General features: G+C 42.0%; 1 protein-coding gene across 1 annotated transcript in view; it reads right to left on the bottom strand.

Moving 5' to 3' along the window:
* LOC126252566 (glutamate receptor ionotropic, NMDA 2B) overlaps positions 1-24115 on the bottom strand; it is an 874952-nt gene that overhangs the window by 333866 nt on the left and 516971 nt on the right. The window lies entirely within an intron of this gene.

The following is a 24115-nucleotide window of genomic DNA, read 5'->3' as shown; positions in this document are numbered from 1 at the left end:
ATATACATCCTCCTTCTTTCACGGCTAATCGGAAAGATCCTCCATTCTTTTCATAAGAGAAAACATAGATAGCAGAGAAGCTATTCCATGGAGTAAATGGACGCTCCAAGGAATAATAGGGCTTGAAACTACTTTGCATTGATAATCATCGTATATTAAAGTTTAGGAATTGGTAAGATAAGAAGAGATATTTCGAGGTATGTACTGAGTTATATAATTTATAAAATTTCTGAAAATATCGCGGAGAGACCGCTGCAACGCTGCAAGAGACATTACAGTGGTATGCCTTGTTGACATTCCGTTTGGCACACTGGCCCAGAGCTAGTCTTCTCTGTTCTGAGCCTGAGTGGTAAAACTTCTATGAAAACAATTTAAACACGTACAAAAAAATTATTCAGTCGTACAACACTCCCTTTCCCGCCCCTCCTCCCCTTCAGAAATTCGTCTCAAACTTTGCCTTTGCCTGTCGTCTGCCACAATCTCACGGATCTGTTTACGTAATTGTACATTGTGCCGATTGCTCCAAAAAACTCGTGTTAGCTGCCTTATGTGAATCTCTCTTTTCTTCTAATTCTCTGCCTATATTCTTAAGTTTTTGTTTACTAAACCCTGTTTACATGTACGCTACATTGTCTTTATTTTCGTTTTTACAAGTTGTACTAATTTTACAGTTTTCTTAGTCTAAGCATCTTGAGTTGTTTTATTTACTGACTGGTAGTCTTTATAAAGGAATTTTTTGATGACTGATATCAGCTCTTCGTGCACAAGGCACACAGTCCATCACATATTGCTTGACACCATGCTTTCTTGTTCTCCACCAGAACCTTTCCGCTCCATTATTCAGCATTCTCTGTGAGCTGAAAACACATGGTCATGTGCTTGTTACAAAATTTCGTCGTTGACACCGCTGGAACTACTACAAACAGACCGTTATTCGTCGTTTCCGCAGCATAAGCCCTCATGTGTCACAAACTGTAGATGTAACCTAAATGCCCGACAGACTTCGTTGGCCATTTGCACTCTCTGCCACTGTCTTACACTTTTACCTAGCACGTTCAGCAGTGCAATCCTCCAAGTAAATGCATTTACAGTCGTGCGCTTTCTACCTAGTTTACAGATCGCCTCATAATCAAAGTCGCTGAGTTTGAGTGGTCATCTCGTTAAAATAGTCAATGGATCTTTCAGCCCCAACAGCCATTTTAATGATGTGGGGTCTGTGACAAGGTTAAACCTCCGTCTGTATAAATAACAACGAAGGTATTCTGTTCCGTATACCATTGCCAACATTTCCTTTTACATAGAGGAGGAATATGTTCAGTTTTGTTTAGTTAGCTGGACACATACGTTTCTGGATATTACTGTCCATCGTTATTCTGGCTCAAAATACCACCAACTGCCTCATTTCTGGTGTCACATTAGAGGATTAATTCCTTCTCAAGCTCGGGAAACACCATTACTGGATCAGACACTAATGCTTCAAATGCTGTGTGACATTCTGCTCACCACTGGAATTCCCTATCCTTTATCAACAATCAATACAAGGGTTCTGGAACTGCACAAAACTCTTCATGAATTTGTGATAATAACTTCATAAACCTAACAATGACTGTAGTTGTTTTGTGGTTTGTGGCACTGCGAGGTTCCATATCGCTTCTGTTAGGCAAGGATAGGTTTGAACATGTTTCCTGTTAATCACAGGTCCAAGGTAGTTTACCTGTGTTTGTGCAAAAGGGCACTTCCATATGCTAAGCATCAGATGCGCAGACCACAGCCTACTGAACATGTCTTCCAAGAGTTACACATTCTGTGATATCCTTTGGAAATACGATGATATCGTCCAAATGTACCACACAAGCTTTCGGCTTCAAACCATGGAATACCCTAACTAATAACCTCTAGAATGTGGCTAGCGAGATAACCTCGAAAGAAAATCCTGGTCTTCCTCCAACGTGGGTTGAACAAATGGCTCGTCAGAACACAGGAACTACTCCTAGTGCCCCAAGGAGCCCCAGAAAGAGGATGTCTCAAAGGCAGATGACAGGGCTATGAAAAAGGACAAACTAAAAGGGATCAACGGATACATCAAAGTAGCAACGTGACTGGAGCCCCAGAAAGAGGATGTCTCAAAGGCAGATGACAGGGCTATGAAAAAGGACAAACTAAAAGGGATCAACGGATACATCAAAGTAGCAACGTGACACATCAAGAGAATTTTCCAAAGAGATAGAACTAGCAAATATACTAAAAGATATGAATATCGATGCTGTAGGAATCACAGAAAGGACAATGAAATTGAGAGGCAATAAATATGTAGGTAATTGCGTTATGTACTATAGCAGAGTCGAACAAAATGAAAGAGCAAGCAGAGGTGTGGCATTTCCCCTGCATAAGCGATGGGGAAAAAGAGATCAAAGATTGCAGATGTATAAGCGTAAGAATACCCACAGTCAGACTGAAACCGTGAAGACCCAATGTCACCATTATAAGCTTATATGCACCAGAAGAAGAAAAAAAGATGGATGTAGAACCTTCTATGAAGAACTACAGAAGACTCTGAAAAAACACAGCGTTACTGAACAGATTATTATGATGGGCGATTTCAATGCATGAAAAGGAAATATCAAAGTAATGAATATTATGAGGCCTTTGGTATGCAATCAAAATGGAAAAATACTAAGCGATTTTGCCACTTACAATAATCTAGAAATAACAAACTTGCTTCTTTAAGAAAAAGAGATGTACATAAGTTTACTCGGGACAGCAGAGGTCTTAGATCAATAATTGACTACATCTTTGTAAATGATAAGCTAGCAGGTCAAGTAAGGGATACAAGAGTTTATAGACGACCAGATACAGGAGGAGATCATTTCCTAGTAATCTCCAGAATAGATATTTTTGCTAAATGGAAAAAAAGACAAAACGAAAAAGTAACCAACAAGATGAAAGCGTTTATCAAGCATATTTTGCTCAAGAGTACAGCATCAAACATCTTTACCAAAGCAGATTAAATAAAGAGCTAGAAAACTTACAAACTAAAGATAATATAGAAGAAGAATGGCAAAATTTGGGGAATGTTAAAGAGTAAATAAGGGAAAGAAAGGACCTAAAAATTTGGACTGGCAATGCAATGAGAGCTGTTAAAGAAAAATAGGATGCATGTATAAAGGGTGTCCCATTTATCTTGACCACCCTAAATAACTGTTTGTCCACATGAAAATTAGAAAATGTTTCAAGCAACTGTTCTTTAGCCGTCAGGGGGACATCAATCAGCGTGATTGGCTTAGTTGTAGCTTTGTTTTATACAAATATATGAACAGCAGTATCACTTTTTTAAATGGCTCCCTGTATTTTTTATTCGGTAATTCATTTCGTCTCGTAAACACCTCTTCAAAAATGTATCACAGTGTACCATTCACTGAAACACAGCGTTATTAATTACATAACACAACACTGACGTTGAGGCTCCCAGCGCTTAGTGCGGGTACTCTGGATAGTGCAACACATCCACGTGCTGACGTTGACAGAGGACAAATGTAAACATAAGTAGAATGCACACCCGCCATTCCGTCAACCACCAGTTGAAGAGTTGTGTGAGTAGAATGTACACCAACGACGAGAATGTAGAAATGCTTCTCATCTATGGGGAATGTAAGTTAGCAGAACAGTAATTGCAATTCTGTTATCTTTTCTACAGGTACATTTAGTACAGCAGTTTAGTCCTTTTAAATACTGTTGTGTAAGGTAGGCATACAGTAAAGGCTGTCCTTCCTACTAACTGCATCGACATAACGTTTCTTTTATTTTTGTTGTTCAAGGTAGGCGAAATGCTACCGCAGGCAGCGGAACTGTACAAAGAGCTATATCCTGACAAGAACCCACCATCCCTACGGATGTTTTCTCGTCTTGTTGCGACGCTTCAGGTAAGGGGAAGTTTCAACCCACGACAACGCAATCGTCGTAGCACTCGCACAGATGAAGCTGCCGAAGTTACTGTTCTCGCTTCCGTTGCTATGAATCCACATTTGAGCACACGACAGCTTGAACACGAGATTGACATTCCTAAAACCAGTGTACATCGTGTTCTTACACGTCACTGGTTCCGTCCTTACCATGTACATCTACATCAAGAATTGCATGGGAATGACTTCCAGAATCGTGTACAGTTCTGTCAGTGGGCACAGCAGCAAATCCTCGCCAGCCCGAACTTCTTCTCCAATGTTCTATTTACCGATGAATGTTCCTTCTCAAACAAAGGACAGGTAAATACAAGGGCCGACCGGTGTGGCCGTGCGGTTCTAGGCGCTTCAGTCTGGAACCGCGTGACCGCTACGTTCGCAGGTTCGAATCCTGCCTCGGGCATGGATGTGTGTGATGTCCTTAGGTTAGTTAGGTTTAAGTAGTTCTAAGTTCTAGGGGACTGATGACCACAGATGTCCCATAGTGCTCAGAGCCATTTGAACCATAAATACAAGGAACATGCATTATTGGTCTCAACCCACTATGTCTTAGACAGGTGGAACATCAGCGTCAGTGGAGAGTTAATGTCTGGTGTGGGATGCTTGGTACTACAATTATTCTCCCTTATTTCATCAATGGTAGTCTAAACGGCACAGCGTACGCCAACTGCCTCGGACGAATTCTTCCTCCTCTTCTGGATGAAGTGCCTCTAAGAACCAGAATGTTTATGTGGTATCAACACGATGGATGTCTAGCACATAATGCCTTGCGTGCAAGTTGTGTTCTGAACCGAAGGTTTCCTGCCAGATGGATTGGTCAAGGAGGAACAGTTACTAGGCCTGCTAGGTCTCCTGATTTAAATAAATGGTTCAAATGGCTCTGAGCACTATGGGACTTAACATCTGAGGTCATCAGTCCCCTAGAACTTAGAACTAATTAAACCTAACTAACCTAAGGACATCACACACATCCATGCCCGAGGCAGGATTCGAACCTGCGACCGTAGCGGTCACGCGGTTCCGGACTGAAGCGCCCTAACCGCACGGCCACCGCGGCCGGCTCCTGATGTAAATCCTCTGGACTTTTTTCTTTGACGATGCATTAAAGACATTGTCTATGGTGATATTCCGACAACTCCAGAGGACATGCAGGAACGTATCGTACTTGCTTCTAATTCTCTTCAGCAGGCAACACTGGAAGCAGTAAATAATTCTTTCATTCAACGAGTGCACCAGTGTATCGGTGTCCAGGGTCACCACTTTGAGCAACTTTGAATGTTCTACACCTGGGAAATGGTACAGGAGAGCCAAAATCAATTTTGTGTTATGTTTTTACTTGGTTTTCATTTGTTTTTTGACAACTCCAGTAAGTGGACGAGTTTGTGATCCCGGGCTCAAAGTCAACGTTGTGTTATGTAATTAATAACGTTGTATTTCAGTGAATGGTACACTGTGATACATTTTTGAATAGGTGTTAAGAGAGGAAATGAATTACCGCATAAAAAATAGAGGGTACCATTTAAAAAAGTCATACCACTGTTCATATCTTTGTAAGAAACAAAGCTACAATGAGGGCAATCGTGCTGATTGATGTCCCCCTGACGGCTAAAGAACATTTGCTTGAAACATCTTCTAATTTTCATCTGGACAAACAGTTATTTAGGGTGGTCAAGATAAATGAGACACCCTGTATATAATACTTAAGTAACCCCGCAGCTGAAAAGCAGCAATACTATAACGAGAGAAGAAATATTGCTGTATATGTAGTAGGAAAAGAACACTGGAATAGATTTATTCCTAATATAGAGAATGATGTTCATGGAAGACAGCAAATGGCCTAAAATAATTTAAGAACTTTAAAAACAATAGAAAAAGAAAAGATACAGATAAACAATAACGAAGAAGAACAGTGGGTAAACTAATACAAAGGACTATGATATGATGATACAGCAGAAGAAACTGAAATCGAACCAGTAGATGAGAAAGGATTAGATGGAATACTGTCTGATGAAATAACAGTCTGCCTTAACATCACCTGACAAGACAAAAGTGACAGGAAGAGATGGTATTAATGCTGAATTGCTAAAATATGGAAGAGTGATACTACATCTACGAGTGCCTTATCTCTTAAACGAACGTTGTAAGAGCAATAGCAGCACAAAGACTGGAAGAAGACTAGATTGACATCATTTGGTAGAAAAAGGAGATAAAAAAATAAGCAATAACTGCAGAGGAGTGAGTTGTCTGGATTTGTCATACGAGCAATGGCATAACACGTCATTTCGGCCATTTCCTAAAATACTCACCTTTACCCTGGCAACATACAACTGTCACTTTCTTCTGTTCAAGCTTCTACTCTGCATCATTGTCCATTCCTGAATTCGGTCACGAATATAAAGGAACTATATTACAATTATTTCTAACAGCTAATCGCAACGACACACAGTACATCACTAGAACATGTGGAGAGGACTACAAAGGAATATAACACAGGCGGCATCGTGCAGGAACTCATTCAAAATTTTTTTAAACTGATCGGTGTTTGACTTTGCCGTCGGCAGCGTGTTTTCGACGAGAAGGAGGGGAATGGATGAAGATAAAACAAGACAAAGTAAAGAAAACTCGATCCTATATTATCGTTCTTTAATGTACATAGGCAACGAGGATGGGTGTAGGTGCCTTGTACCTAGTTTCGTACTGTGAGGTGCAGTTTTTCCAGATTCCTATCTGTCCAGCTACTGGAATTGTAGTTATTAGCAACAATGCTGTAGCCATTAAAGACGATCGGAGATCGGTGATACGTATTTGCAGAGATATCCCGGCCACGTCTAGGACTGTTATTGTCTGTTCAGTTGCAGCCAACTCTGACGCTAGTTCGCGCTGTGTGGGGAGTGCGCTTAAAGTCTCGATGCGGCAGCGAGTTTAATGCCCAGAATGTACGTAGGCGCTGCTGCGTTCGTCGTTTGTTTAACCGGCTGCGAAACAAATTAACAGCGAGGTCGCCGCGCGAAATTGCGTTTCGCGCTTCAGTTTTGCCAGTCTTTCCAGTCTCCCTTTCGCGCATATTATGAGCGCTCACCGCTGCATCCGGAGGAATAACTTCATTAAAAAAATGAATAATCGATAACGGCCGGTCCGCTCCGATACTCCTTTTTATTGGCAACGTGTACCGACGAACTGATTACTTTTTTTTTCAGATTATCTGGCAATGAACAACAGCAGTATGACAAAAGTTTGTACCAGATATATGCTTGCAGAAAAGCTCATTCTTATAATTGGGTATCTTATTCTTTCATGTATGTGAAACTATTTACGTTCATGCTGTATTTATTAGGAATATTTCGTTGCAAAAAAGGTAGGTGTCTTATACGATGTGTAATACGATGTCTATACCTAACTGTGTCTAGTCCATGTCAGGAACGTTTAGTTTTATTTGCGTCCATAAAATAGGGAGAATAAGAGCCCAGTTTCGGTTTGGTAAATATTTATATAACTCTGGCCTTTCTATCTCGCCGCCGTCGTAGAATAGCCTAGCCGTGTATTGGCTCGATTTCCACTCTTTTACTATTCGATTCTGCTTCAGTTCCTATCAGTATTACGAAATGTTTATCGGCAGGAGAAGTAAAGAGTAACACAAACCCACGCAATCTTACAACAGCTGTGTTCTCTAACCTGTGTATGGAGAAAAGTTAGAGAGCTATGTGTTTCTTTTTGCTGGAATCAACTAACAAGTTCTTCGAAAGTCTCAAACGACGACGGGAGTAAGAGTATCCTCTAGTAAAGTTCAGTACTGGAGTAAAAGCGGAAGATTTTCAGTTCTTTTCTCGGAATTACTGATTTTATAACGATGTTCGCTCATTTACACTTGTGATCAAAAAGCTGCCTGATATTTAAGTAAAATGTTTTATTCGTCATTACCGATCAGCTTCAACCACATAAACGTTATCCAGTATCATGTGCATATTATCATATATTTGCTGAAAGCAAATAATACAAGAAGTTATAAAAAAGAAGAAAATGCTGAGGCTTTTTTAAACGTATCAACTATCCTGCGGAGTATAGATCCCATTGCGAGACATAACAGGTACTGTGCTTACACAGTTTGCCAAAAGGAATATAGTAAACAACTCTGTTTTTTGCTGTGGAGTAGTCCTAAATGGCAGTATATTAAGCTGTCCGGAATAGTTCGGAACAGTGCCTGGTTTGTTTCTTGTTTCACACTAAAATTTCGCTAACAGTATTTATGTCAGACTACGTCACCACATTTAAACGAGCAGAGAGGTCACCAAAAGCAGGAACTCTTAGAGACTCGGTAAGAGACCTCAGAAGTTCGGACACGACTGCCTCACAACCGAGTACTCCACAAACTAATGGCACTTTTCAGTATTGAAGTGAACGCGCAAGTACAGGTATAATGTTATTACCAGAAGATCCAGGAAGCGACGATTAAGGGATATACTCAACGAACACTGCAGAGAACTAAGTTGCAACTTCTGTATCCCAGGCACTACGTCGCTCGACTATATTGAAGCCACTTTTTGACGTAGTCTCATAATTTTAAGGCAAGCCATACGAACTGTTTGGTGGCACAAATAACCACACCATCTTGTGCTACTCAGCTTGCGTTAAAACCATGCTGGCTTGCTTTAAAACAATCCTGACAGAGCTCGACCATCTGAGACACATGAGACTGAAAAATTTTTTTAATTTCATTTCTCGTTGTAAGATGTAAACTTTCACGGCTGGAAATGTCACAGTTTATAAAATATTCCGGGCTATTATGACGTGGTGGGACGGATTTTCCATTAAAACCGAACGTTGCGTCCTCATCTGCGGAGGACATTATCAAGGGGGATCGTAGCTTCTTTGAATGTCCGATTCACAATCTAGATCGCCATTGTCACGGTGTGAATCGGACAGTCAAAGAAGCTACTATAATCCTTGAAAACGTCTTTCGCAGATGGGGACGTAACGCTGGCTTATCATGAAATATCCACCCAACCACGGCATAATAACCCAGATTATTTTATTAATAGTGAATTTCGATTCCACCTGATAACAAGTTTCTTGATCTATATTGTTCGTATTGTAACACATTTTTATTGAAACATTGATTGACTTCCTCCTAAACGTATGTCGATACTAGATGGCGAAGTCCCTCACTTGTAAACATAAAAAAATATATGGGTTGATAGAAAATAATTTAACCGAGGCGTCTTATTTGAACTCACCAGTTTTATCGTTCATGTTTTCCTTACAATTTTTAAATATATTCATCAGCATCACTGGAGAAAATCATCAATTACTAGAAATTGTTTCGCACAATGACAGATGCCCTACATTCAGGTTTCTTCATTTATTGTTTTAAGCCAGGGACAACATCTTTCTGTGTAAAAATTATTTATATGACTGATCGGCACTAACTCTCGACGAAAAATACATAAATTGTGTTAATGGTAATAAGAATGAAAATAACCCATCGACTCCTGCCTCTCAGGGAGCTGGTGTATAATGTAGTACCACTCGGTAGTATCACATATCGATACCATCCCACGGGCGTCACAAACTAGGCACTAGGCAGCTGAATCGTAAGTTTATGTCAGACGCCAATAGCGGTCGTGTGGGATCTGTGGGACCCAGTGGAGCATGCCCACTGAGCCATGCCTCCAACAGCTAGTACCACGAGCGCCCTCTGCTCAAAGCTACTTTGCTGTGGGTTGCTACACAGGTGCCGCATAGTCACGACGCTGACACCATCCATCGTGCTTTGGTACAGTGCGCTTCTTGCTTGTTGACACTGATAGCTGGACTCGATTTCTTGCAGCGTTATTTGTAATGAGTCTTCATACTCTTGGAAAAATCCAAGTTAAGTAAATCTTCTGTTTACTGTGATAACTTGTTTGCTAATCATTTCCGTTCCTGCCCAGCTCTCCTGCAATGACAATTGCTGCACCAGTCTGTAGACCACCTCTCCTTACTGTTGTATATAAGTTGTACACAACACCATGTTCTGATATGATTCAATATTCCGAAGAGGGTGCATCAAAATGAAAACAAAATTTAACCAAAAAGAAGTGTTTGGTCTAGACATAAGGGCTAAGAAATGGTCATGTTGTTGTTGTGGTGGTGGTGGTCTCAGTCCAAAGACTGCTTTGATGCAGCTGACGACAACATCCTTTTGAGTAGTCCCTGCACGGGGATCTGAATGTAAGATAAGTCACACAGAAGGGCTATATGTCCTTAGGGCTCCATAGCCGAGTTGCAAAAGCACGTTTGTGCAGTAGCGCTCTACTCGGTGGTGAGCTGGCTAGAATCTGTGGTGAACTGGCTCGAAACCTTGTTGTAGATGAAATTCCCACTACCAGTTTTGGGTTGACAAGAAGAGGAAAGATGGTGCCATAAAGTTCCTGATGAGTCTTGCGCCAGTATCCACTCGTTTTTGAGAGAACTACCGCTAAAGTTCAATATATGCAGTCGACTCAGAATCGATCGGTAATTGAAAAACGAGCGCTTTTCATCAACGTATATATGTCAGCAAACACATATTTACCTTGAAATCGAGGAAAGAAATGATTTCGATAGCCACTTACTGTAAAGGTGTTGCAATTCTTTTTTCTTGTCTTAACCATCAGATTACAAGTTTTTGCATATCTCATAAAAATGTACCGATTTATCTGCAGTTGAGCTCAGTCTAATTACTTGCTTGCTCTTCTAAAGGACATTATTCAGAGATAATTATGACATTCTCAGGAATAAAATCGCACTGATTAATGTTTCGATGTGTGTCACATTGCTGTGAGAATATATGTTTTGTCTGAGACGTGGCAGTGGTATGGGTGTCCACTGTCGACGTTCATTGTACTTACGTCCATGATTTGGTAAATTAATGTAATTATACTGAGGCGAGAAAAGTCGTCGAACACCTCCTAATGCCTCGTTGGACCTCCTTTTGTCGGGTATAGTGCAGTAACTCGACGTGGCATGGACTCAACAAATCGTTGGAAGTTCCCTGCAAAATATTGAGCCATGCACCCCCTATAGTCGTCCATAACCGCGAAAGTGTTACTGGCGCAGGATTTTATACACGAACTGATCCGTCGATTGAGACCCATAAATGTTCGATGGGATTCATGTTGGGCCATCACTGTGGCCAAACCATTTGCTAGAACTGTCCAGAATTTTCTTCAAACTAATCGCAAACAGTTATGCCCCAGTGTCATGGCACATTATTACCCTAGTTGTTTCGGAGCATGACGTCCATGAAAGGCAGCAAATGGTCTCCAAGTAGCTGAACGTTCAGAGGACCCAGTCTATTGCATGTAAACGCAGCCAATTACGATGACACCACCAGCTTGCACAGTGCCTTGATGACAACTTTGGACCGTACCTTCGTGGAATCTGCGCCACACTCGAACTCTAGCGTCAGCTCTTACAACTTAAATCGGGACTCATCGAACCAGGTCACTGTTTTCCAGTCGTCTTGGGTCCAACCGATATGGTCAAGAGCCCAGCAGGGGCACAGCAGGTCATATCGTAGCAAAGGCACTCTTATCCGTCATCTCCTGCCATAGCCCATTAACGCCAAATTCCGCGCACTCTCCTAACGGATACGGTCGTAGTACTTTCCACATTGATTTCTGCAATTATTTCACGCATTGTTGTTTGTCTTTTTGCACAAATCTACGCAAATGCCGCTGCTCTCGGTCGTCAAGTGAAGGCAGTCGGCCATTGCGTTGTGTGTGGTGACAGATAATGAATGGAATTTGGTGTTTCGGCACGCTCTTGACATTTTGTATCTCGGAAAACTGAATCCCCTAACGATTTCTGAAATGGCATGTTCCAGACATCTGATTCCAACTACCAATCTGCTTTCAAAGTCTGTTAATTCTCGTCGTGCGGCCATAATAACGTCGGAAACCTTCCCACATGAATCACCTGGATACAAATGACAGCTCCGCCAATGTAATGCCTTTTTATACCTTGTGTAGGCGATAATACCATCATCTGTATACGTGCATATTGCTATCCCACGATTTTTGTCACCACAGTGTAAAGAAGAACTGAGAAAATGTAACATATCTAGTCGTATAGAGAATCTCCTTACAACAACTGGAATGAAAAGCGCAACGTAATCCGAGCAGCGAATTATGATTTCATTCAGCTGATCGATCTTAGTTCACGAGTTACAGAAGCGAGCGGGTCCCACCATAGTCGAAGAGTGGGGCGTCGTGAGCCGAGTAAAGCAAGTCATCGGCGTGCGGTCGTAGCCACGGCTTCGGAAAAGTTCGAAGGCCAGCGGATGGATACGGTGTAATTTGCATCAGCGGACACCCCATCTTTCCAAGTGGGTGGATGAGTCCAGAGTAAGATAAATAGTCAGAGGCAAAGTAGAGCCTGATGACGTCATTGTCGCCCTGGTGGGACAGTAGTGAGATGGGTGCATCATTGTTCGAGAGAACGCTGCTGGAGCCTGAAGCGAGCGGACATCTTAAGAGGCGATTCTACAATTATGGTAAACCACACTTTGTACTTGTGCATATTACATACATAATTTTTTGCAAGACAAGTTGCGTAGGTAGTGATTTTGGTTGGTGATTATAAGTAATCTGGATTGGTGACAAGTACACAGACGTAGAAGCTATCAAACAATGTGCGAAGCTTATGCCAGAAGCGACGCCATTACTACAATGGATGTAGGTAGGTTGGCAGTCTTTACTGTTCCGATGTGTGCTGTTACAGTGGTGTGAATTTATCGTCGCTGATGACCATTTGATTGTGACAAGGAGAGAATTCCGTCACTTTATGTTTGTTGCGAAATGGCCGCCATTTTATTAACTGTCGTAGCAGTAGCGAGACCGGCGAGGCAGGAACAGTTTAAAACAGAGTAGAAAGGTGGGAGATTGTTATAGAGCGCTTCTGGGGCAAAGAACTTTATCTTGCGTACCCAGAGTGTCGGGCCGAGAAGCAGAAGTGATGTTTCCGAGCGCACTGTGAATTCTAATAGAAGCAGTTGGAACTTTACGTCATTTCTGTAACTAATGTGCACGTACGAAATTGGGGGACACTTTGCCTCGACAGTATATCAAGATTTTATCAGATTTGTCTGTAGTTTATTTACGAGTGTAAATATTTCCCCAAAGTGTTATTTTCGTCGTGCTTTCGTTCTCAGAACTCATACGCTGCTGTACAAAGCGCTGTTAACTGCCCTGTATGTAAGTCAAGTAAGATTGGACTTCAAAGATGCAGAACCAAAGAGGTATGTCTGCTAAGCACTTGATCCATGCACCCCTGTTTCGCTACAGCGTCCTGATATAAGCAGTTTATATGTTGTACGTTATTGTTTGGACTCTGAGCTGTCAGTATTTTCTCTCGTAGCATACTAATGTGTTTTACTTTGTTTGACGCGAAAATGGTAACAAGTTATATTCACGCAAAATATGAGAGGGAGGTTCGAATGGATTGCATGTCTGTTGGAGAGTAAAAATGTACCTAGTATCGTTCTAATGAATATGATTAGCAGTTCATTATTTAAACTCCCTTATTTGGGAGATCTGCTGAAATGAGTTACAATTATTGTCAAAAAACAGAGCGATCAGTCGCTATTAAATACACTGCACTGATCAGCCAGAACATTGTCACCACCGACCTACTATCGATATAAACCAGTCCAGGCGATAGCAGCGTCACCTCGAGAGGAATGATTGCTAGTCAGAGACACGCATGTTGCATGTACTGTAGTATCAATAAGAGTACTGTCCGCGTGTAGAGTGGAGAAGGCGCGCGATCTGAGCGAGGGCAGACTGTGATGGCGCAGAGGCTCGGCGCGAGAATTTCGGAAACTGCACGACTTGTCGGGTGTTCTAAGCGTGCAGTGTTGAATGTCTTCAAAAGGTAGCGAAACGAAGGTGAAACCACGTCCACGTCGAGGGGTTGGGTGGCCACCCATCATTACACGTGGACGTCGCAGGCTGGGCAGACTGGTAAAACAGGACAGGCGGAAAACTGTAGTGCAACTAATAGCTGGGCGTAGTACAAGTATGTCTGAACACACAGTGCACTGAAGAATCGTAACTATGGGCCTCCACAGCCGACGAACCATGAATGTGCCAATGTTAACACGACGACATCGGCAACAACGACTGCAATGGGGACGTTGGATTAATGGCAGAGATTTACATTGTTCGATGAATCCCGATGTTTTATTCATCACACCGATGGATGGGAGCGAATGCATCATCTTCCTGGGGAACGGCTTCTTGACACCTATATTGTGGGACAAGCTGGCGGCGGCTCCATCATGCTCTAGGGAACATTTAAGTGATTATCCACGGGTCCGGTGGTGCTCGTGCAAGGCAAGGAGTACATTGGTTGCAGACCTTCATGTCGATCATTTTTCGCCGACGGCAGTGGCCCTTTTTAGCAAGATAATGCGCCATGTCATAAGGCCAGGACTTTAATGGAGTGGTTCGAGGAACACAGTGGCGAGTTCCAACTGATGTGCTGGCCCCCCAACTCGCTAGATCTGCATCCGATTAAATATATCTGGGATGTGATTGAACGCGGCATCAGAGCTCATATCGCCCTCATCCCCGGAATTTATTGGAATTGGGTGACTTGTGTGTGCAGATTTGATGCCAACTCCCTCCAGCGAACTACCAAGGCCTCATTGCTTCCATGCCACAATGCGTCGCCGCTGTTATCCGTGCCAAAGGTGGACCTACCGGCTATTAGGTAAGAGGTCATATGGTTCTGGCTGATCAGTGTGTACACTGTCCAGTCAGATTAATGTTACCATCCTGAATAATCGCCTTTGCAGCATGGAACGCTACAAGGCGAGCAGGAAAAAAGTCAGTGAGGTCCTGGAAGGTACCGACAGTGATATGGAGCTATGGCGCCTCCAGTGCTGTGGGCAGCTGCTCTAGGTTTCTCAGTTGAGCATCCATAGCGCTTACAGCCAGATGGAGATGATTCTCGATTGGGTTGATGTCCGGGGAGTTTGGTGGCCAGGGGAGTACTGTAAACTTATCCTGGTGCTCTTCAAACCACGCCCGTATAGTGCAAGCTGTGTGTCTTGTTGGTAGATACCATCATGCCGAGGAAAAACAAACTGTATGTAGGGGTGACAGGGTCCTCAAGGATAGACGAATACTTGTGTTGACCCACTGTTCCTTCCAGAACGACGAGATCAACCAGAAAATGCCTCTAAAACATTCGCTCTCCCTTCCGACGATTATTGCAGTTTGCTTTGAGACGTTTGACGCAGTGCACGGCAATGAAGCATTAAATGTGATTCATCTGGACGCCCAGTTGTGGTAGATACCACCTGCTCTAGGTTTCTCAGTTGAGCATCCATAGCGCTTACAGCCAGATGGAGATGATTCTCGATTGGGTTGATGTCCGGGGAGTTTGGTGGCCAGGGGAGTACTGTAAACTTATCGTGGTGCTCTTCGAACCACGCCCGTATAGTGCAAGCTGTGTGTCTTGTTGGTAGATACCATCATGCTGAGGAAAAACAAACTGTATGTAGGGGTGACAGGGTCCTCAAGGATAGACGAATACTTGTGTTGACCCACTGTTCCTTCCAGAACGACGAGATCAACCAGAAAATGCCTCTAAAACATTCGCTCTCTCTTCTCCGTCCTGGACCCTTCCGACGATTATTGCAGTTTGCTTTGAGACGTTTGACGCAGTACACGGCAATGAACCCCTTAAATGTGATTCATCTGGACGCCCAGTTGTGGTAATGGCATGCAAAATTCCAGCCTTCGTCGCCGATGAACAGTAATCAGCTAAGGTGCATGAACCATGCGCCTGCTGCGGAGGCCCATAAGCAGCAACATTCGCTGAACGGTCGTTGAGGACGCACAGTGGGTACCCCTTGGTTTATATGGCGGCCAGTCGCTCAAGAGTTGCATGTCTATTCTCCTGTTAATATCTCTACAGCCGTTGCGCACTTCTGTTTTTCATGACCCGTTATGCACCACAACTGTCGCGGGGCCGGTTTCGGATAGCCGTTTTGCCATGCACGATATCTTTAACCACGGCGACATGTGAACAGTTTACACACTTACCCGTTTCGGAAATGCTCACGCTTCGCCCGGATCATGCACTTTTGGACGTCCGATAAATCGCTTCGTCCCTCATTAGGACAACGACTGCACTGTTTTTTTCGCGTCTCTTCGATATGCTTTACATATTCTGCACTGCTAGTACTACCACCTGCCCTCTGTGAGTGGTTCCTCAGTTTGGGTCTCGACAATACAGTATTGTCAATGTTGATAAACCACTGTATATTCACTATGAAGAAGTCGTCTGGTGATTGTGTAGGAATACAAGTTTAAACTCATTAGCACTGCATGGATTAGCCAATTTTGCTAATTTTAAAATTATTAAAAAAACCAGCTCTTCCTCCAGGCCGTGAAGGCTCAAACGATGTCTACCGGGCGCCTTTCAGCGTCGTGCAGATGCGGTATGGAGTGATATGTGGATAGCACACAGCTCTCCCGCAAGTTTTTCAGTTCTTCCAGGCCTTGGAGACGCTACTGCTCTGTCAAGTAACTTCTAAATTGGCATCGAATGACTGACCGCAGCCCGTACCAGTCCTCCCACCAAGAAAAACTCGATGGCCGTATAGGCAATCGAACCCGGGTCCTCCGCGTGGCAGCCATCTACGCTGACCATCCAGACATGGGGGTGGACTTTTAAAATTATTGGGGATATTGCATTATAAACTCAGTCGCATTGTCGTTCTTGTCTCAAAAGAGAAAGACAAAAGGAATTGTTAAACTCGTCTGGCAAAGTGCAGAAAATTTCACGAAATTCTTGTGTCCTGGAATTTCCCCCTTTCCCTGCTACGATGTGTCATCCTAACTAGAGTTGTTTTAATTAATTTAAATACTTTTACGTTTTCTCTTTTCTCAATGATAAAATATGGTCATTCCACTGTGAATCTGCTGTTATAATGTTGTTTAAAAAGTTTAAAACTGTGTTGTATTTCGTAGTGTTTCACATCTCACAGAAATGCAGCAGCGGCGAAGAATCGCTGTAACTAGCCGGATGGGATGGGGTGGCTGTCTTCGAATCAGCTGAAAATTACACAACGTATATCATCTCTAGAGGAAAATACGATCTCTACAATTTTCCTGTTTCGGAGAACCTCAGCAGAGCACAGGCAGAGACCTATCTTTTTGTCTGTAGAGGAAACTGCGTAGTTTATTTGAAGCTGGAATTTATAAGCGCGGCGCTGTAATGAGATTTTCTCGTGCTGTCAGTGGAAGTAAAGCTGTCAACGAGAGCACAGTTTCTGGAAGCTTCTTCCATTTCATCTTCAGACGAAGGTGCAAGGGAAGCATATTCTGAAAGCGTTACGACTCTGCTGTTACTTAAACTTCGAGGAAAGTTTGATGACATTTAATCAAACCCTGTCAGCCAACTCTGACAATTTCTCGGCCTGGGAAATACTAAATATCCTCAAAATACGTGTAGGTGTTTCGTCAAGAGACAGAGAACAAGGTGATCGGTAGATAGTGAAGTTCTTACATGTAGTTCATGGTCTGTGAGAAATGACGACTATCTTATGTCTATTTCAGGATTCAGGGAAACTGTGGGTTTAAAGTTTCGAATTTGGCATAGAACTAGGCTCTACCTATTGTGAATACCACTGTGTCAAACTAAAATGATAACTGATGCATTATAATAAAACGTGGAAAATCGTCTCCATTTTGTTAAGCAAATGAATTACAAGTACAGCGAAATATTAATAGAATTAATAAGTCTTGAATTTGTAATACAGAGAAGGTAAGCACTGTCTTAGCTAGAATACCATCTGCAGCTGGAGTTCCGAGATAAAATGTAAATGGGCCCCAGTAATCGCAGGAACTTCTCCTAGAAATTATGCTTCTTAGCTTTTCTCATAGTAAATTGCCATCACGACAGAGATAAGAAAACAGCATAACATTTTTCAGCCGTGAAATGTGGAAACCTACATTGTGTAAGTAATTGCCTGACCTTTGTACAGATTTTATGGAACAAAACTATAGAAGGACGTGAAACTATTTAGAAAATACCCATTTAAATGTCTCACGGACATCTGATGTGTCGTGCAACCGAAGTACAGCTGTGGCGTTATTTGCATCTACGACTTCGACAACGATTGTTAGACGGTGAGCATTCATATGCAGATGATTTTAATCTTTAAAAAGGATGAAATAACACATAAAATGGCATTAACATTGATAGAAGGAAGTGTTTTGCGATGAGTCTGTATTATGTGCACAGTACTCGTAGCTAAGCAAAAACGTTTCTTCCTATATGTCTCTTTATGTTCACTTTTATTACTGTCTGAATACGTGATGAATATGCTGCGCTATACAAGCCACAAATAGGAAGTCGTAGTTTATGTACGCTGATTGTTTTACTGAAGAATGCATTTTTCATTTAAGAATGTTAGAGCACAATATGCCATTTATACTGTAAATCAGTGGATTATTTTGTAGCAACAATACGGAACTTTCACGTTGATTTTTTTACTGAAGAATGAAATTTCATTTAAGAATATTAGTGCCAAATGTAATCTCCCCACGGAAAATTACCCTCTACCACGCAATAATTAATAAGGGTTAATCAAATCATCCACAATTATTTACTTTTGAAAAATATCTGATCGGATTTTCTAGTAATATATGCGCCGACAGCTCGTCGACGCCAAGGTATTTTTCTAGTACGTTTATTCTTTGGAACAACAGAGGTACAGAGAGGTACGCTCCATGGTTATTATAGAGGGAGAAGGACACAGCTTCGGAAGTATCGTCTGGAAGATTGTCGGATTGCTAAAAGAGATTTATTTACTCTTCTTCGCGCTAAAACGAGCTAGGAACGTTTGTGCCGCTAGCGTGATAGATAAAGAGAAAGACAAGACTGTAAAAGCAAACTCACGAGACTTGAAATCCACAGAAAGCGGAACATGTACGGAAATGGATTCAATATACAATTTTCCTCAGAAATAAGGTTTGTGACCATTTTATTCTAGAGTGAATGATGAATGAGTTCTCTGTCTGAATCATTGATGATTGTCTGGGCCCTGTAATTAATTGGGAAATTTCAGCTGTGACGAAGAGAGGCTGCAATCTCGGAGCTTTTTATAAATCGTCCAAAAAGGCTTCGTCCACATCTGAAATTTTAGATCTGTCGTAAACTGAACGAATTGTTCAAACGATCGATTTTCCCAACTGAATGCAGCGCTTAATAATAATAACAAATGTAAAGGTCTTTTCCAGCAAGCCAGCCGCTGAATATTAAGACGAAGGGCTCCACCAGAGATTGTACTAGGCTGATTTCACGTAAATAATATATTTAAACTGTACACAGATAAAGGACAGAGAGAGAGGGAGAGAGAGAGAGAGGGAGAGAGAGAGAGAGAGCGAATGAAATTCGAGAAATTACTCTGAATCCTCCATTAGCATAATTGTTTGTCTGTCTTTCCACGGATCAGCCTACATATAAACCACGAAGCCCTGACTTTATTGTACCGATTTATGTGTGAGAGTGAAGGAGTAATAAAGGCGACAGATACACCTCTGTACAGACAAAACATTACACCAAGTTAGCGGCAAGCTGCATTCACATAGACTTTCATCATTTACAAAAGTAGAGAGAATTCATTATAAATGGCCAATCCGTGACAGGACACGTTTTTGGACGTTGTTAAAATAATTTTGTTCTCTGTTTCATGTGAACTACGACGAGACAACTTGACTTGGAAAAGAGAAGAAATACTCGCAGTCAAATTAAGTGGATCTACACATATAAACAGCACGCTGAGCGCAGGAAAAGCGCCAGATCTATAATTTTTATTAAAGCTTGCTAGTATTGAGGAAGTAGACGTAGATTTGAACATTTACTAATTGTGCTCATGCCAGAGGTAGTTTGATTGAGCTGCCCTAGTTGCATTTACTTGTATAAGTACTATAAGAAATTAGCCACAGAAGTATTCTTGTATGAGTATTCTTGTGTGAAGGGAGATATATATATATTGACGGTAGAACATTTATATGGTTTTAACTTGGGCAATGTTTAAGATGAGTCAAGCAGAGCAGAGCAACACGCAACAGCCTTCAGCTGTTAGCACTGAGAATAATAGAACGCCCTGTAGACACGGCTGGAGATGTAACAGCAAGTACGCAACATGGATTAAATCCATTGGTCATTATCATGAGGCAGATGCAGATGTTAACTGAGACCATGAATAATATGAATACGAAATTAGCCTCAGTTACTGAAGGGCAAGAAAATCTGAAAATTGACATTAATGCGAAGTTAGCCTCAGTTACTGAGGGGCAAAATGATTTGAATACGAAATTAGCCTCAGTTACTGAGGGGCAGGAAAATTTGAAAGCCGACATTAACGCGAAGTTCGCCTCAGTTAATGAAGGGCAAAATGATTTGAACGCGAAATTAGCCTCAGTTACTGAGGGTCAGGAAAAGCTGAAAGCTGAGATTAAGCAGCAGTTACACGACAGTTTTTCCGAATTAGAGCAGTGGATAGAGCCGAAGACAAAGGAACTTAAAAGATCAGGCCGAAGAGACGGAACGAAAGTTAACTGCACAAATAGAATTGGTGAAAGCTCAATGTGAGGAATCTACTCACCGCGTACGTGTAGAAATGAAGGAGTATGTGGCCATTAAGATAGATACTGTAAGGGTACAGGTGGAAATGGTTCCGCAATTAGTACAAAAGCAAGATGCCATGTCATGTGCAATTGCGCAACTTCCTGAATTGGCACGTACGCAGACGAACCTAAAGGAAAGTGTCGAACATCTGACAGAACGTCAAGACGTTATAGACCACCAAATTAATGTATTAACGGGTAAATTATCCGAAATCACATTAGAAAACAAAAGGCTAATGTGTGAAAACGTTGAGCAAAATGTTAAAGCAGCATTCCAGAGTCTGTGTGGCAAACAGGAGGAGAATTTGTTTGCGAAAGGACTTGAGGAAGTGCGACAGCAGTTAGGTGCTGATTTCGAGCATTGGAAACAAACGATCGAAGAGTCGATACGCGTTTCACAACAAGGCTCAGAACAAATGAATACAGGCCAGCAGCAGAAGTTGCCAGCGAGTATAGAGCCAGTTACTGCACATTCGCACACAATACCGACTTGTGTAAATAACTCAAATATTAAATTGCCACGAGCTAGTTGTTCGCGTGAAGTTATATCTGACGGAGATTACGAAAGTCTTTGCCATGCCGAAGAAAAAATGATAAAGCATCGGCAATTTCAGATTTTTAACACTGACAAAAGGGGGGTCCATCCGATTGTTTTTTTCGCAGTTTTAGAGGAGTGCTACCCAGAAATTGGTCGGAGTGGCAGAAGATCAGTTTCGTTACTGGGTATATACAAGGTTCGGGGGCGATCTGGGCCTCGGACATGACTTCTGTTTGCTCGACCTATGACGATTTTGAGAAAGCGTTTTTAGCAAAGTTCTGGTCAGAAGGGGTACAGGAACGCCTAAGGCAGGAGGTGCTCTATCCAGAGCCTTTCTCTTTTTCAAAGGGAAGCCTTAGGAAGTATTTTGAAAAATATATAAATAAAACTAGATATTGGGACAGACCTATGCCCTTGCCAGACATAATAAACATACTTAAGGCAAGACTACCCACTAGCATCCGGAATCAGTTAATTTACGGCAACGATAAAGACCTGGAGTCGTTCCTCACGACGTTAGATCATATAGACATAATAGAAGAGAACAACCAGAAAGCCCGTAACAACAGATTCCAATATAGGGAGATAGAACCTCCGCCAAATGGTAGGCAAGTGAACGCACAGAGATCGATAAGTAGTGGAGAAACCCCTCAAAATCTCAATAATAATACCGGCAACAGTCTTGCGAGGGGCTATCCAAGGAACAACAGGAATGGGAAACGATACAATCCCGTATGGGGGAACGAAAGGAATTTCAGACCGCAAGCCTGGAACAATAACAGTAATAGAAAGTGGAATCAACCGGGGGGAATAAACTCAAATAACCAACATCAGTGGGGACGGACATCTACGAATCAACCGGTAATTCCCGAAGTGACGGACGATGTCAACCACCAGGCGAATCAAAATCCAACAAACTTTTAAGGACACACTCGTGCCCCGGAGGAGCGGTCAACAATTGGTTGAGGGGCAACAGGATATGTGTACCCATGCTAACGTATAATGATGGACGATTACTGGCAGATGAATTGACCGAGGACCTAGAACCCCAAGATGAGGATAAGGAACAGGTGGCAGTAGCCGAAGTGCACGTTATTTTGGAGACTGTACCTATAGTGGCGGTTTTAGACACAGCTGCAACCACAAATGTTATTTCGGAGGCTCTATTCAACAAGATCAGAAATATAAGACGAGTACCAATTTTTCCAGTTCAAAATTGTAGAATAATAGGCGCCGTTGGGGCTAGATCGGCTAATGTAAAAGTGCAGTCACTACTTAGTGTAGAAGTCGGAAATGTAGCAATATTAAGCACATTCCTTGTTGTGAAAAATTTGGTGGTAGACTGCATTATCGGAGTCGACAGCCTACGTCAATACGGATGCAGAATAGATTTTAAAACAGGAAAAATTTGGTTAAATGTAAATAAACAAGAAATTGAGTTGGACTTGTTGAAAAAGGAAAGCCTTACCAGAAAATATAATAGTGGGATCAGTGTGCAAGTAATCAGGACTGCACAAAATTCTAAACAGCACGTAAATAATGAGTTCCAAGTAAAAGAAGATTTCGGTCAATTAGTGTATGAGAAGTTAAATGAATCCGACTGCATTACTGAAGATCAGAAAAAGCAGCTCAAAGAATTATTATTAGTGTATGAAAACGTGTTTGATGAAAGGCCAGGAGTTATTAAGGGATACATATGCCATCTCTACGTTAATCCGCACGAAACGTATTGTAGAACTTTCTATCCTGTTCCCTGGAGGTTAAAGGCTCAAGTTCAAAAAGAAATAGATCGCATGTTGAAATGGGGTTTGATCGAACCCTCCACAAGCCCATACTGCTCCCCATTGTTGGTCGTGCCAAAAGCAAATGGGACTGTGAGACTGGTACTCGACGCCAGGGAAATAAATAAAATCATAATTCCAGTGAGAACACATCCGGAAAACATAGACGAACTTATACAACGGTTCCAGGATGTCCAATATTTGACGAGCATTGATTTGCGGAGTTCTTATTGGCAGGTCAAGCTGGATGAGTTATCAAGGAAATATACAGCTTTCATTTATGCCGGAAGAAGTTACCAATTTACTGTAGTTCCTTTCGGACTCAACATTAGTGCTGGAATCTTTATAGCAGCTCTAGATTATGCACTAGGCCCAGAACTAAGAAGCAGGATAACAGTATTTGTTGATGATATGCTTATTGCATCGAAGACCTGGGAGGAGCATATTACCTTACTGAGTCGGGTGTTGGACGTGTTCAAAACCATGGGAATAACTGCTAATCTACAGAAATCCCATTTTGCACTAAACAGTTCCTGGGGCATATAATTGACGCAAAGGGAATTTTACCAACCAAGGAGAAGCTAATTGCGATTAGTAAGTTTCCAACACCAAGAAATAGGAGGCAATTAAAAGGGATTATGGGTCTTGCCTCATTTTTTAGAAGATTTATAACGAATCAGGCCATGAATGCAGCAGCTCTAAATAGTTTGCTGAAGAAGGATGTGCCCTGGCTCTGGACATTAGAGTGTCAAGAAGCATTCGAAGAGATAAAGAAGCAATTAGTAAATGCACCGCTTTTGTACCATCCGGACATGCAAGAGGAATTTTACTTGTCAACAGATTCGTCAAATGTGGGTCTTGGAGCGTGCCTTTTCCAAGTACGCAAGATAAATGGACAGCTTACCTTTTGTCCTATTGCGTTTGCTAGTCGTGTTTTGTCCAACTGTGAACGAACGTACACGACGACAGAATTAGAGGCTCTTGCGGTCGTCTGGGGATTTAAAAAATTTCATTATTATTTATATGGGTCGAAGACTATCGTATATTGCGATCACCAATCATTAACGTTTTTACAAACGTGTAAACTATTACACCCCAGACTGGCTAGATAGACGCTCGCTCTGCAACAATACCAGTTTAAGATCGTACATGTCTCAGGGCAGCAAAACATTA

This window comes from Schistocerca nitens, chromosome 4 (assembly GCF_023898315.1).
Source record: "Schistocerca nitens isolate TAMUIC-IGC-003100 chromosome 4, iqSchNite1.1, whole genome shotgun sequence".
Classification (NCBI taxonomy): domain Eukaryota; kingdom Metazoa; phylum Arthropoda; class Insecta; order Orthoptera; family Acrididae; genus Schistocerca; species Schistocerca nitens.
Note: the sequence above shows the minus strand (reverse complement) of the source record. Positions and strands in the feature narration are given on the sequence as shown.